The sequence below is a fragment of the Bubalus kerabau genome, chromosome 7 (assembly GCF_029407905.1).
Source record: "Bubalus kerabau isolate K-KA32 ecotype Philippines breed swamp buffalo chromosome 7, PCC_UOA_SB_1v2, whole genome shotgun sequence".
NCBI classification, from domain to species: domain Eukaryota; kingdom Metazoa; phylum Chordata; class Mammalia; order Artiodactyla; family Bovidae; genus Bubalus; species Bubalus kerabau.
In genome coordinates this window covers 100716359-100729733 of record NC_073630.1, presented here as the reverse complement: position 1 = coordinate 100729733, position 13375 = coordinate 100716359, and the positions used below count along the sequence as shown (strand labels likewise).

Genomic DNA, 13375 nt, shown 5'->3' with positions numbered 1-13375 from the left:
AGAAGGCAGTGGCACCCCACTCCAGTACTGTTGCCCGGAAAATCCCATGGATGGAGGAGCCTGGTAGGCTGCAGTCCATGGGGTCGCTAAGAGTCAGACACCACTGAGTGATTTCACTTTCACTTTCCACTTTCATGCATTGGAGAAGGAAATGGCAACCCACTCCAGTGTTCTTGCCTGGACAATCCCAGGAACAGAGAAGCCTGGTAGGCTGCAGTCCATGGGGTCGCACAGAGTCGGACACGACTGAAGCAACTTAGCAGCAGCAGCAGCAGGTATTATAAGTAATCTAGAGATAATTTAAAGAATGTAAGACAATGTGTATGAAAGGGGGTTCCCTGGTGGCTCAGAGGTTAAAGTGTCTGCCTACAATGCAGGAGACCCGGGTTCGATCCCTGGGTTGGGAAGATCCCCTGGAGGAGGAAATGGTAACCCACTCCAGTATTCTTGCAGATTATATGGAAAGATGATGCCATTTCAAATAAGGGGCTTGAACATCCCGTCCCCTCAGATACTAAGGAATCTCTGTACTTATAAAGGAGAAATTTGAAGTTTTGCTGTGGTCTCCCTTTTCTTCACCCCCTCCATTCTTTAACCCTTTTTCTTTTTCCAAGCCAACAACATATTATATATAACAACAGTTAACATTGTTTGACCCCATTCTAAGTGTTGTACATAAATTGTCTATCCTCCTAGTGGTCCACTAAGGTGACATTTTTCTTATCCCTTTTTACAGATGAGGAAACTGAATTGATCAAAGGAGAGGGAATTGATTAAAGAAAAAAGAGCACCTAGCACCCAATAGAGTAAGAAAATGTAGCCCTACCATTATTAAAGCAAGCTGCTAGTTACAGTGACTGAGAGCCGACGGAAGGGAGAAATGGACAAGAAATGAGACTAGAGGAACAACTTTTATAAGGAGGTGGACGAACTGAGAGAGAAGCATTGAAACGTATACATTACCACGTATAAAATAGACAGCTGGTTGGGAAGGTGCTGTATAACACAGAGAGTTCAACCCGGTATTCTGTGACAACCTAGAGTGATGGGATGAGTGGGTGGGAGGGAAGTTCAAGACGGAGGGGATATGTATGCATGAGTGCATGCTCACTCAGTCGTGTCAGACTCGTTGTGACCCAGTGAACTGTAGCCAACCAGGCTCCTCTGTCCTTGGGATTCTCCAGGCAAGAATACTGGAGTGGGTTGCCATTTCCTACTCCAGGGCATTCTCCTGACTCAGGGATTGAACGTGCATCTCTTGTATCTCCTGCATCTCCTGCATTGGCAGGCGGATTCTATACCACTGCGCAAGCCCAGATGTATGTATACTTAGATTTTATGAACCCAAATGCTTACATTTTCACGTATCTAGAAGAGCAGTAAAATCATTAACAGTGACATCTACTTTAACATTGAGAAAGGGGATGCATTTGAAAGTCGAAATAGAGTAACTATGGTAGAACTAGGGCTTCCCCGCTGGCTCAGTGGTAAAGAATCCCCCTGCAGTGCAGGAGCCACAGGAGACTGGGGTTCAATCCCTGGATCAGAAAGATCCCCTGGAGGAGAGCATGGCAACCCACTCCGGTTTCTTGCCTGGAGAATCACATGGGCAGAAGAGCCTGGTGGGCTACGGTCCACAGGGTCGCAAAGAGTCAGACATGACTGAAACGACTGAAAAGGCACTGCTGATTCACATTCTTGTATGGCAGAAACAAACACAGCATTGTAAAGCAATCATCCTCCAATTAAAATAAATTAAAAAAAAATAAGAAAAGTAAGAAATAGGTCTAAAGACTGTAACATTAGACCAGTGTTTACTTATTAAAGGAACTTCACAGCTAGAGGATAATCTCTAAATCTTGAAAATAAAACATATTTGGTCTGTTTCCTCCAGTCAGCCTAATGAGCCCAAACTTTGAAAAAGCACCGAGAATAAAAGGAAGTGGAAGAGAAGCGGAAGAGACCGCAGACGCGGGGGTGGGGTTGGGGGGGTGGTGCAGGAGAAAGCAGAGCCCTGCTGTTGACTGGGTTGGACCGGGATGGTCATCTCTCTTGGCCTGCAAGCCCTCAGGGATTTGGCTATCAACCTGGAAAACCCTCACATCTTTTGTGGGGTCCTTGGCGGACAATTCACCAGGCCCCCGTTCCTCGGCACGGCAGGCTGTCCTTACCGGTATATTCAGATTGCGACCCTGCCTTCTATGAGTTTCTGTTTTTCACTTACGCGAATCTGAGCTGAGTCAGCCAGCCAACCCAGGGTCCCAGGCCATTCCTCGCTGAAGTCTGTCCTGGTCACTGCATTTGCCTGGCCCCCTCCCAGGCACCCCAACCCAAAGTCCTCAGTGGTCCGTGAGGATAGAGACTCAAATGGTCCGTGTTCAAGGGCTCTCTCTCTGCCTCATGAGTCTCTGCTCCAGCCACAAGAGACACTGTTGCCAAGAACTAGGCCAGTGAAAATACAAGGATATTTTTCAGCCAGACAAAAATATGCAAACAAACTGGTTGGAAGGGAGGTGGGAGGCAAACCCAGAGTCTTAGCTTCTGAGCTAGAGCAGAGGGAGAAGACAGCTCAGAAGTAGAAATGTAGGGAACCCATGGCTTGGAGTATCCATGTGCAACCCGAGAACTGAAAAACAGAACCAGAATACAAGGAACGTCATCACGCTGGAGTCCCCAACACACAAGTTTAGATTACCATCTCTCTTCTCTCATTTTGTAAGCTGTCTGATGTTGCTTATCTGAAGGTGTCACATGGCACATATCGAAGGGTTCTCTTTCTTTCTGATCTCCTCTCTGGTCTGGTGTGACTTTGGGGACACCGAGTCCCTGGCCACACTGCCCTTGGTCTGCTGCTAAGTAGAAAATCCCCCTTTTTTTTTGAGGGGGCGAGGGGATGGAAGTGTATCTCAAAGTTTACTGTCTCTTCTTGAGGAGCTAATCTCTTGAAGCATCACGTAGAAAGAGTGAGATGGGTGTAAACAGCAAACTTCCTGAGAGAAGAAAGGGGCAGAAAGACCTGTCTCAGCTGGAAATCATAGCACACTGGGGCAGGCAGAAGGGTGTGTGTGTGTGTGTGTGTGTGTGTGTATGCCCATGCACTCTCACATGCACACCCATGAGAACATCAACTTGATTGCAAGCAACATCTGTCTGGTCAATTTATCAGGTAAGTCTTCAGGATTAACTGATCCTAACAGACCACTGTTTCAGCTTGTTTTCTCAGTGTATTGTTAGTCTCAGGGGTATCTACATTATTTAGTCCAACAGCAGCTCTCAGCGTTGGCTGTACATTGCCATTATCTGAGGGTTAAGTCACTTCATTCATGCCCCACTCTGGATAACCCTATGGACTGTAGCCCGCCAGGCTCCTCTGTCCATGCAGATTTCCCAGGCAAGAATACTGGAGTGAGTTGCCATGCCCTCCTCCAAAAGGTCTTCCCGACCCAGGGGATCGAACCCGCATCTTTTCTGTCTCCTGCATTGGCAGGCAGGTTCTTTTTATCATTAGTGCCACCTGGGAATCCATTATCTGGGGAGCTTTAACATACCTGGATGCGTGGGAGAATCAGATTCAGTTGTTCTGGGTGTGACCTGTGGATCTGGACTTTTAAAAGCCCTCCAGATGGCTCTTATTTGCAGACAAGGCTAATAAGTACTGAGGGTGTAGAGTTACTTCCTGATGAGGAACTTAGGAGGACTCCTTAGACTACTGGGCCAGATGAAAGGACATATTGTAGTGGCACCATTAGTCAAAAGGAGGAAAAGACATTGGGAGTAAATATCTAAATGAGGGCCTTTCTGGTGACAAAACAGCAGCACCAACAGCTCTGAGTCTATAGGGGAGGCCTCAGAAAACTCTTGATCTCTTCCAAGTTTCATGCTTGTCATCAATCCCTTGGCATCAAGGTGTGTTACTGTCTCCTCTTAAACACCAAGAGATGATCAGGCCAAAGGTACAACTTTATTAGCAAGGTGTCCACCAGTCCTCCCTGGAGTTCAACAACAGAATAGTCACCCCAAACAAATCTCATGCTTTCAGTGCACATCAAGATAGACACCAAAGCCAAGTTGGTTAGGTCTGTCACCCCTGATCTCTGGGTGAGTTCAACTGTGCAGCTGGAAAATTATGCCACTGAGAATTTGTACAAGAGAATGTTATTCAGATTCACAAGGTCTTTCTGGAATTGGACTCCCAGGCAATTTTGCAGATATGACTTGAATTTAGTCAAGGAATTCTCTTCCCTTATACAGTTCTATCAAATAATATCACTGCTGTGTATACACCATGCATTCTGCTAAGGGATTTGTATGGATTGTCTCATTTCATCCTCACAACCTCCACAGGCAGTAGATGATGTTTTCCTCATTTTACAGGTGAAGAAATTGAGACTTACTATGGTTTTGTGGTATGGTCATTGTCTTGTGGCTAGTAGATGATTGGGGAATGGTTTATTTTTCTAAGTTTTCATTTTGTACTGGAGTATAGCCGATTAAGAATGTTAGGATAGTTTCGGGTGGACAGCAAAGGGACTCAGCCATGTGTATACATGTGGCCATTCTCTCCCAAACTCCCTTCCCATCCAGACTGCCACATAACATTGAGCAGAGTTCCCTGTGCTATACAGTAGGTCCTTGTTGGTTATCCATTTTAAATATAGCAGTGTGTGCATGTTGATCTCAGACTCCCTAACTGTAGAGCAATGGTTTAATCTGTACCTGTGACTTTAAAATCCCAGGTTTTATCACCAAACTACTGCCCCTGGTTTATAGACTTCCAGGGAAAAAACCATTCACTTTTGCTTGTTTTTTAGTCTCTTGGTTTATCCCTTCCTAAAATCTGAATCCAAGTCATTGTAATCATGTGGAATGTTTTGATGATTGATATCTTTAAAACTTCGTCTTTCTAGAAGAAATTTGCCAACGCATATGTGAGCTTCAAGCAATAGCTAACTTTATAAGTGGGGACTGAGATGTTTCTTTATGCAGTCGGATTAGTCACGAGAGGGAGGCGACAGCAATAAAAATGGAAAGAGTGGCTGAATATGCTCCTGTGCTGAGTCATGTCGCTGGCGCTGCTATTTTGTCAACACTGAAAACTGGATTTTGTACTTTATACCGTTCCTTTTCTGTTTTAGCTCGTGATTGTTATAACATTCTGCTCAATCTGCCGGAGATACTTGAAAATCTTCCCAAAGCTATCATTAGCGTGTAAGGCAAGGCAGGGCCAGCCAGCATTTCTCTGCCTACTAGCATGTGGGTGTACTGGATGAATACACCAGGGGTGATGGTACCTGAGCTTTTCTGATATTGACTGTATTGCTACAGAGTCAACAGGAAGGACAGCAAGATGGCATTTGGAGGTTTGGTTAATCTGTGCTCGAATGTGTGTATGTAAAGGAGTCTCTAGGTCCAGGTGTTCTACGAGGCTCCCATCCTGCACATTGAGTGTGAAGCCCAGGCTCTGGGAAGCCTTGTCATTTTCATATGGAGTGAATGGCTTGGGCTTTCGTACTGTCTGAGCTTGCCTTGTCCTTTCGAGGGCCTGGATGGGATGGCTCTTCTCTGACAGGGATGTTTATCTGGCCGTTATAAAACAGTCAGGAGATCTTGCCTGGGGCTCTGCACTTGAACGCACATTGTCTGTGGGTGAAGGCCGGGCATGTGGATTTGTGGAGTCTCCTTTAAAATCTGCTGCAACTTGTCAGAGTCTTCTGAGGTCAGATAGCCTAGAATAAGTAATCTCAAAGATCAGCTTATTCCCTTTTTAAAGGTTTTGCTCCTCTGAGAACATGACCAGATTTTTTTATCTCCCCAAATAAAGCATGTAACGACATGCCTTTTGATGTTGTGCGATCCTGTAACTTCTGTGCTCAAGGACGGGATGGAATTGAAAAGGAATCTTCTTATAGACTCACTGTGGACACGTACAGAGAACAAGAAATGCTTTTTTGTTATTTGAAACTGCTGAGTTCTGGGGTTCTTTGGATTGACAGCGTAGTCTGACAAGAAAAGCATCATATCAAAGCTCCCATATTGAAGGGCAGTAGAAATATGACAAGGGAGATTGCTTAAGAGGAAAGGCTTGGAAATTTGTTTGCTTGTTTTAACTTTGGAACTGCTGGCCAGCAAGTGTAGGAAAAGATTGAAAAGATGTCAAGATCAAGACCTGTCAAGCCTCTGCTTTTTAAAAAAGTTGTAAAATTTGCCATTTTAGCCATTTTTACATGCACTCTTCTGTGACGTTGAATATCAGCACATTCACACTATTGCGTAACCATCACCACCCTTCACTTCCAGAACTTTTTCATCGTCACAGACTGAAGCCCTTTACCCATTAACAACAGCTCCCCTTTCCCTAATCCCCAGCAACCACCATTCTACTTCCTGTCTCTAAGAACTTGACCTCTCTAGATACATCATGTAAGTGGAATCCTACAGTATTCTGCCCTTTTGTGTATGGCATATTTAAAGCTCCCCCCCGCCCCCCCCCCCATTAAAAAAGATTGCATTCTAGTTTTTGCTCACAGTCCCTATATCTGACTAGTTATTTTGATGACAGTCTTTGCTCAAAGAAGAGAGGAGGATGACAAGAATCTGCCTAATCACCGACTCTGGCAATGGGTTGAAGTGACTGCATGCTTTCCAAGCCAGAGGTCAGCAACCTTTCTGAGTTGGAATGCCAGAGTTCCAAGCCCTGCGCTTCCTTTGGGTCAAAGGTCAGGGATGGTTTCAAACCCTGAGTGAGCAAGTTCTGCCTCCTGATGCTGTAGGGAAGACAGGTTGCTCTCCTGCAAATTGAGGTGGAGAGACAGCTTTGATTTCTTTCAGTTGCAGAGGAAAGGTTGAGCCCAGTGAGAGCAGGTGGTTATAACTTTCAGGAGAAGCTGTGACAAAAGTGCTAAGTCCAAGAGGCCATCAAAGAAGGAGGGAGCTTCTTTACCATTCCTTCCACTTGAAGAAAAGTCAGTTGTCTGAAGTTGTCTGAGGGAATGATTGCCTTTTTGGTCATTGCTTTTCTTCTTTCTAGAATTACAGTTGTTGGCAATATGTGGATGATCTAAGGTGGACATAGGAGGGATGAGGGGTTGGAGGACTGCAAGTTGGAGGATGCAAACTGGCCTGCATTGATGTGGTCCCCAAGCTCCTGTTCAGGGAGGCAGGAGGAGACAGGTGAGCCCTGCAGGCTGCCTCTGAAATGTAGCTTCTGTCTACTCCATGAGATCTGAGGGCCCCATGGGCAAGAGTGCTGAAAGCCCTATCTTCCAGGCATATTGAAGTTTTTCTTTGGAAATTAGTAGGATCAGAGACTTACTTTTTAAAAAGGATCACAGGAAATTTCTATAATTGCTGTAGAGATAATAAAATAGTGCTCTGGGAAGGATGGGGGAAAGGACAGTTAGGGAGTTGGGGATGGACATGTACACACTGCTATATGTAAAATGGATAATCAACCAGGTCCTGTTGTATAGTACAGGGAACTCTGCTCAATGTTATGTGGCAGTCTGGATGGGAGGGGAATTTGGGGGAGAATGGATACAGGTATATATATGGCTGAGTCCCTTTGCTGTCCACCTAAAACTATCACACCATTGTTAATCGGCTATACTTTAATGTAAAATAAAAAGTTTGAAAAAACTGTGCTCTGGTTTATGTATTTTGCTCAGTAGGTATCAGTTTTGTGTCAGGCAGTTAACTAAATGTTGAGGATGCAGCAGAAGCATAAACACACGTGGTTTCCTCCTTCATGAAGCACATAGTCCAGGGATCAGACAAATATAAATCAACCAGTAGGTCAGTCAGTAAGTATTTATTGAATGTGCATTATGTTCCAGACACTGAGGATATCCAAGGAAGCTTAGCGGATACAAATCATGTAAAGAGATGTCAGATGGTAACTCTGATGAAAGCTAAGTAAGGGAGGTGTTTTGAGCCAGGAAAGCCTATAATCCAAGCTTAATTGCCAGGGAAAGCTTGTTTGGAGATCTGAGAGGTGGAAGAGCATCACCAGGGAGAGGGGACAAGAGTGCATACCAAGCGGAGGTAATAGCCCATGCAAGGGCCCTGTGGCAGGAAGCTTGGGTAAGCATGGGGGTGAATGGAAGCCATCTGTGGTTGGAGTGGGGTGAGAGGGATTGGTGGACCCATGAAGGCTGGAGAGTAGGTGGGAGCTAGTCAGGAGAGACATCCACATACAAGTGAGAGGAGTCTGACTTGTCATTTTTCTTCTTAGAAAGTCTTTCTTTTTTTCCCTCAGCATAGCACTGTGTTTAAGAGCATGGGTTCTGGAGCCAAACTGCCAGGGTTGAACCCCTGCTTCTCCCGCTGACAAGCTTAGTGACCATAATCATGCTGCTTAACCTCTCTGGGCCTCAGGTTTCAAATCTGTAAAATGGTGAATAGTGCCTACCTCATAAAGTTGTTAGGAAAACTAAGTGAGTTTATATATGTAAAGTGTTTAGAACAATGCCAGACACTAATTATAAGCATCACATAATAATAAGACCTATTATTATTACTCTGTAGAGCAGAGGACATCATTATTCACCACGTATTACCCAATCAGTTTATACATAAGAAATCCACCCTGGATTATATCCAGAACACATAGATATGTAGATCACAAACAAACAAAAATCTAAAACAAGCTATAGGTCTCTTTAATGTTCTCTTATGGTATGGAAAAACGTGTTCCTTAAGTCAATCATCTTGGGAAAATCCTCTTTCAGAATTGAGAGAATTAAATGCTTTGTACTTTGCTCCATGTGTATTTGAAATTTGAGAAGAAAAGCGTATTCTTGTTAATGATTCAGGTGATACTCAGAACTGACTAAGGGCACAATGTACCTTGAATCCTTTCATCATTTTATCAACTCATGCAATTGAGCAATCAGGATGGCAGTCAGAAACAACCTTAGAGATCAGCTAATCATCTGTTCTGATTTAATTGACTTGTTGGTTTCTCCATGAGGTGATCACATTAGAAAAAAGAGCTGAATGTCTAAGAATTTAATAGACAAGTTAATTTCATTGAGATGCTTCTGTGAAAGTGACAAATACCATCTGCAGTTTCTCCTTTGGAAGGTGGTAATGCATTTTTGCTGATATTTTTTGGTAACTATTTCTGAAAAATAAAAATAACAAGTGGCGTTACTTTGTACCTATAGATTTGGTAACATTGTGAGTCATCAGGTCCTCTGTGTGCACAGTGGTATGTTATTGAACAAACATTTATTGAAAACTCCATGTATGAGACCTTATGATGGATGCTTTTATATGAAGCCTCATTTAACCCTCACGGTAATTATATGGAGTCTTGAAGCCTGCATTGCCCTTCATCTGCCCTGCTCTGCATTGAGGGGGCCTGTATCCTATAGCTACAATTCCTGGCCTCTCCTGTCCACAAGTTCCTTGCTGGGCTTGAGCACTGAGAGGCACTGGTGGAAGTCTAGGGTAGGGTGGATAAAGAAGTCATAGTTCTCGCGTGTTCTCTGCCTTGGGCTGCATCTTCTGTATGGCACCAGCTCCCATGGGTCTGACAGATGATAGTTCTAGCTTCCACTTGGTGGATCCATCCCCTAGGCTCTAATAAACATTCTGTCCTCCCTTGGTCTCTCCAGCAATGGGTAGGTAGACCTTTCTGCTCTTGTTCATCCCTGGATTTCCCCATTGTCTGACCTTTGGCTTATAGTCTCCAGTACCTGTATAGCCAGTTCCTACATTAAACTCCCTCTATTAAAAATAATTGAAGTAATTTTTTTTTATTTAGGCCCTAACTGCTAGATTTCAGTATAATTATACTTGTTTTGCTTGTTTTCAACATATGAGGAAACTGAAGACTATACAGGCTACATGTCACAATATTAAACCCCTTATCACAAATCTACTAATTAGACTTTGCCCTACTAAATTCATGTACACTTCATCTATTATTTCACTGTGATAGCTTCATGACTTTATAGAAAATGGAAACCTTTTACTATAGGGGAAAGCCCCCCTCTGGGCTTTCCTGGTGGCTCAGATGGTAAAGAATCTACCTGCAATGCAAGAGACCCAGGTTTGATCCCTGGGTCAAGAAGATCCCCTGTAGAAGGGAATGGCAACCCACTCCAGTATTCTTGCCTGGAGAATCCCATGGACAGAAGAGCCTGGCAGGCTATAGTCCATGGGGTCACAAAGAGTGGGACTCGCTCAGTCATGTCTCCCTCTAGGACCATTAGTATTTGAGGGGTTTTGCTGCAATCCCACTTTAGCTCAGTTGGATTGATGACTTATTTCAGGATGAATTTGACGGTCAACATCTTATATCTCTCCAGAGACAGAATGATTCGACTTCCATGCAGCAGATCAGAAAAGATGCCCATTTGGATGAAAGTATCCACAGATCCGTGAGGCTACCAAGTTCTGGCAACTCTTCCAGGCCAGGTGATGGATTCCCTTTGTTTCAATTCAAATAAAAAATTGAGATCTTCATTCCTGAATTTATGGAGTCAGGATAGGAATACTCAAATTATTGTTAAGTCCCACATAAGGACTTTACCATAATTTTAGGCATAATTTTTAGACTCCTTTAGTAGGAATAAATCATAGGCTAAAATGTCTGTGGTCTGAGAACACTAAAGGAATCCTAGGATACCACTGATTTACATATAGAGACTCTTCATATGAAGAAGTTGGCATTCTAAAAAGGACAAGTAAAATGCTAAACCAGCAGTAGAAAAATAGCTTCTGAATTCTCTCCGTTTAATAGTAAAAATAGATAGAAAGGACCAAGTACTGGTTCACATGTATGTGTGTGTGCGTGCATGTGCATGTGTAAGGATAGGGGTACAGTGTAAACCATCAACGCAAGCAATTGAGTGGTTTGACTGTGTGTTTAGGGAAATAGGTAAAATTGTGTTTGTAGAACTTACAGATGGGGAAGAGTATCTGGATTAAGGGTATTATTACAATGCTACTATAGATTGTATACTTAGCCAATACTATATAATACTGTGTGGTCGTTAAGAAGAAAGATGAAGACTTGAATTGAGTGACTTTGTAGTAGCTACAGGTGGATGCATGAGATGACAAGGAGGCGGAACTGATCAGATTTGATCATTGATGGGCTAAGAGGTAAGGAGGGGAGAGAAAACTTAAGGATTATTCTGCAGTTTGCAGTCTTCAGGACTCTTATCTTTTCTCTTCTCATATAACGTGCTCTGCTTCGTTGCTCAGTCATGTCCGACTCTTTGTGGCCCCGTGGACTGTAGCCCACCAGGCTCCTCTGTCCATGGGATTCTCCAGACAAGAATACTAGAGTGGGTGGCCGATCCCTTCTCTGTGGGCTCTTCCCAACCTAGGGATCGAACCAAGGTCTCCTGCATTGCAGGCGAATTCTTTACCAGCTGAGTTACCAGGGAAGCCTTTTTCGTATAATATCCAACTCAGATAACTTTGTGTCCTGTTGCAAGACTTTCATATTACAGCCAGAAACTGGCTGATAGTCATCCTTCAGTGAGGACAGAGAAACTTACCAGGTGGCCTTAGTGCAGCTGCATTGCCATATGTGAGACAGAAAGAGAGCAATATGGAGATTCTGAAGTCATCAGTACTCCTGACCACGTGCTGAGATCATGGATGTAAAGTGAATCGGGCACCTTGCATCTCATCACACAGAGAGTGACTAAAAACTAAGGGGCTTGACAGTAGTTTTAGATCTCTATGTAAGATCTAAAGATCTCTGGGTAAGAATTTTGTACAGAGTTAGACAAGGGATGAGATAACCACCCACCTCGCTTTTGCCTGGATCGGAAGTAAGCCTTGCAGGGTGGTTCTCGTACCTAGTGTAGCCCTGCCCTCTAGTCCAGGCAGTCTGTGTGCTGCCTGCGGGCAGGCCATGGTTCTGCATCTCTGTCCTTGCTTCGGCTGCTCCCCTCCCCTGCAGGACCTGCTCCTCACTACCGTTCAGATCCTCCATCCTCAGAACTTAATGCCTCCTGCTGCCTGGGGTTCGCCACAATAATTTGTTTTCCTTTAACCTATCACACTGTGTGTATTTCATTTTTTTTTAAACTGAGGTGTAGTTGTTTTACAGTTTTGTGTCAGTTTTTGCTGTACAGTGAAATGAATCAGCTCTGTGTATACATGTATCCCCACCCTCTTGGACATCCCTCCCACCCTCCCATCCCGCCCTCCAACCCATCCCACCCATCTAGGTCATCACAGAGCACCGAGCTGAGCTCCCTGTGCTATACAGCAGCTTCCCACTAGCTGTATGTTTTACACAAGGTAATGTATATATGTCAATCCCGATCTCTCAATTCCTCCCACCCTTCCATATCAACATGTTTTCTACGTCTGCATCTCTGTTCCTGCCATGCAGATAAGTTCATCTGTGCCATTTTTCTAGATTCTACAGATATGAGTTAATATTCATTGCAGCACTGTTTACAATAGCCATGGCATGGAAGCAACCTAAATGTTCATATTCATTAACAGATGAGTGGATAAAGAAGGTGTGATACATATACACAGTGGAATATTACTCAGCCATTATAAGGACAAAATTGGGTCATTTGTAGAGATGTGAATGGACCTAGAGACTATCATACAGAAATAAGTAAATCAGAAAGAGAAAAACAAATATCATATATTTAATGGGTTTTTTGTACTTCATTATATATTGCATTTTATTATCCTCTCATTTTCCAATTGCATTAGTCTTGTCTTTCAAGTCTCTCACAAACTCCTTGAGGGAAGAACTATTTCTTGCCCCATCCTTCACAACACCTGTCTAGAGTGAATACTTGTTGAGCAGTTGGTTCAGTGTGGAAATTTTGCCCCAGTCTGCCCTAGCTCCTAGCCACCTGATTGGCTTATCTACCTACTGCTTCTTCTTGAGCTATTGGGCATTCACCCAGTACAAGTTCTGAACATGCAAATATTTCTTCCAGGACACAAAGAGCGCCAGATATGGTAGTAAGGCTGGAGGGAGAAAGAAAGGAAAATGCATGTGGAAACACAGCTTGTTCTTTGACCTGGGAGAACTTGTTTGCCAGAAGTTATTGAAAACCAAAAGCTGCTCAGAACAATTATCAGTCTGTCTTCAGAATCTGGGATGTCTTAAAATAATAAAACAGTAGGAAATGACATGAGCCAATTCTTGGTGGGACTTCTGGGTTAAAAGCATTTCTTGCTTTAAGAACATTCATTAGCCATGGACCTACTTTATAGCACAGGGAATTCTACTCAATAGTCTATAATAACCTATATGGGAAAAGTATCTGAAAAAGGATGGATATGTGTATATGTATAACTGAACTGAATAACTTTGCTGTACATCTGAAGCTAACATCACATTGTAAATCAACTATACTCCAATACAAAATTAAATTAA

At 43.5% G+C, this 13375-nt stretch overlaps 1 long non-coding RNA gene and 1 other non-coding gene across 2 annotated transcripts in view; both read left to right on the top strand.

The window, feature by feature from the left end:
* Nucleotides 1-335: 335 nt before the first annotated feature.
* On the top strand, nucleotides 336-407 carry TRNAC-ACA (transfer RNA cysteine (anticodon ACA)). The gene has a single exon. It is a non-coding gene; the product is annotated as a tRNA-Cys (tRNA).
* A 7562-nt stretch (nucleotides 408-7969) lies between these two features.
* The window catches only part of LOC129658043 (uncharacterized), a 31027-nt gene continuing 25621 nt past the window's right edge, over nucleotides 7970-13375 (top strand). The window contains exons 1-2 of the long non-coding RNA XR_008717238.1: nucleotides 7970-8079; nucleotides 10314-10422. This is a non-coding gene — a long non-coding RNA (uncharacterized LOC129658043). The remainder of the gene's footprint in view (nucleotides 8080-10313; nucleotides 10423-13375) is intronic.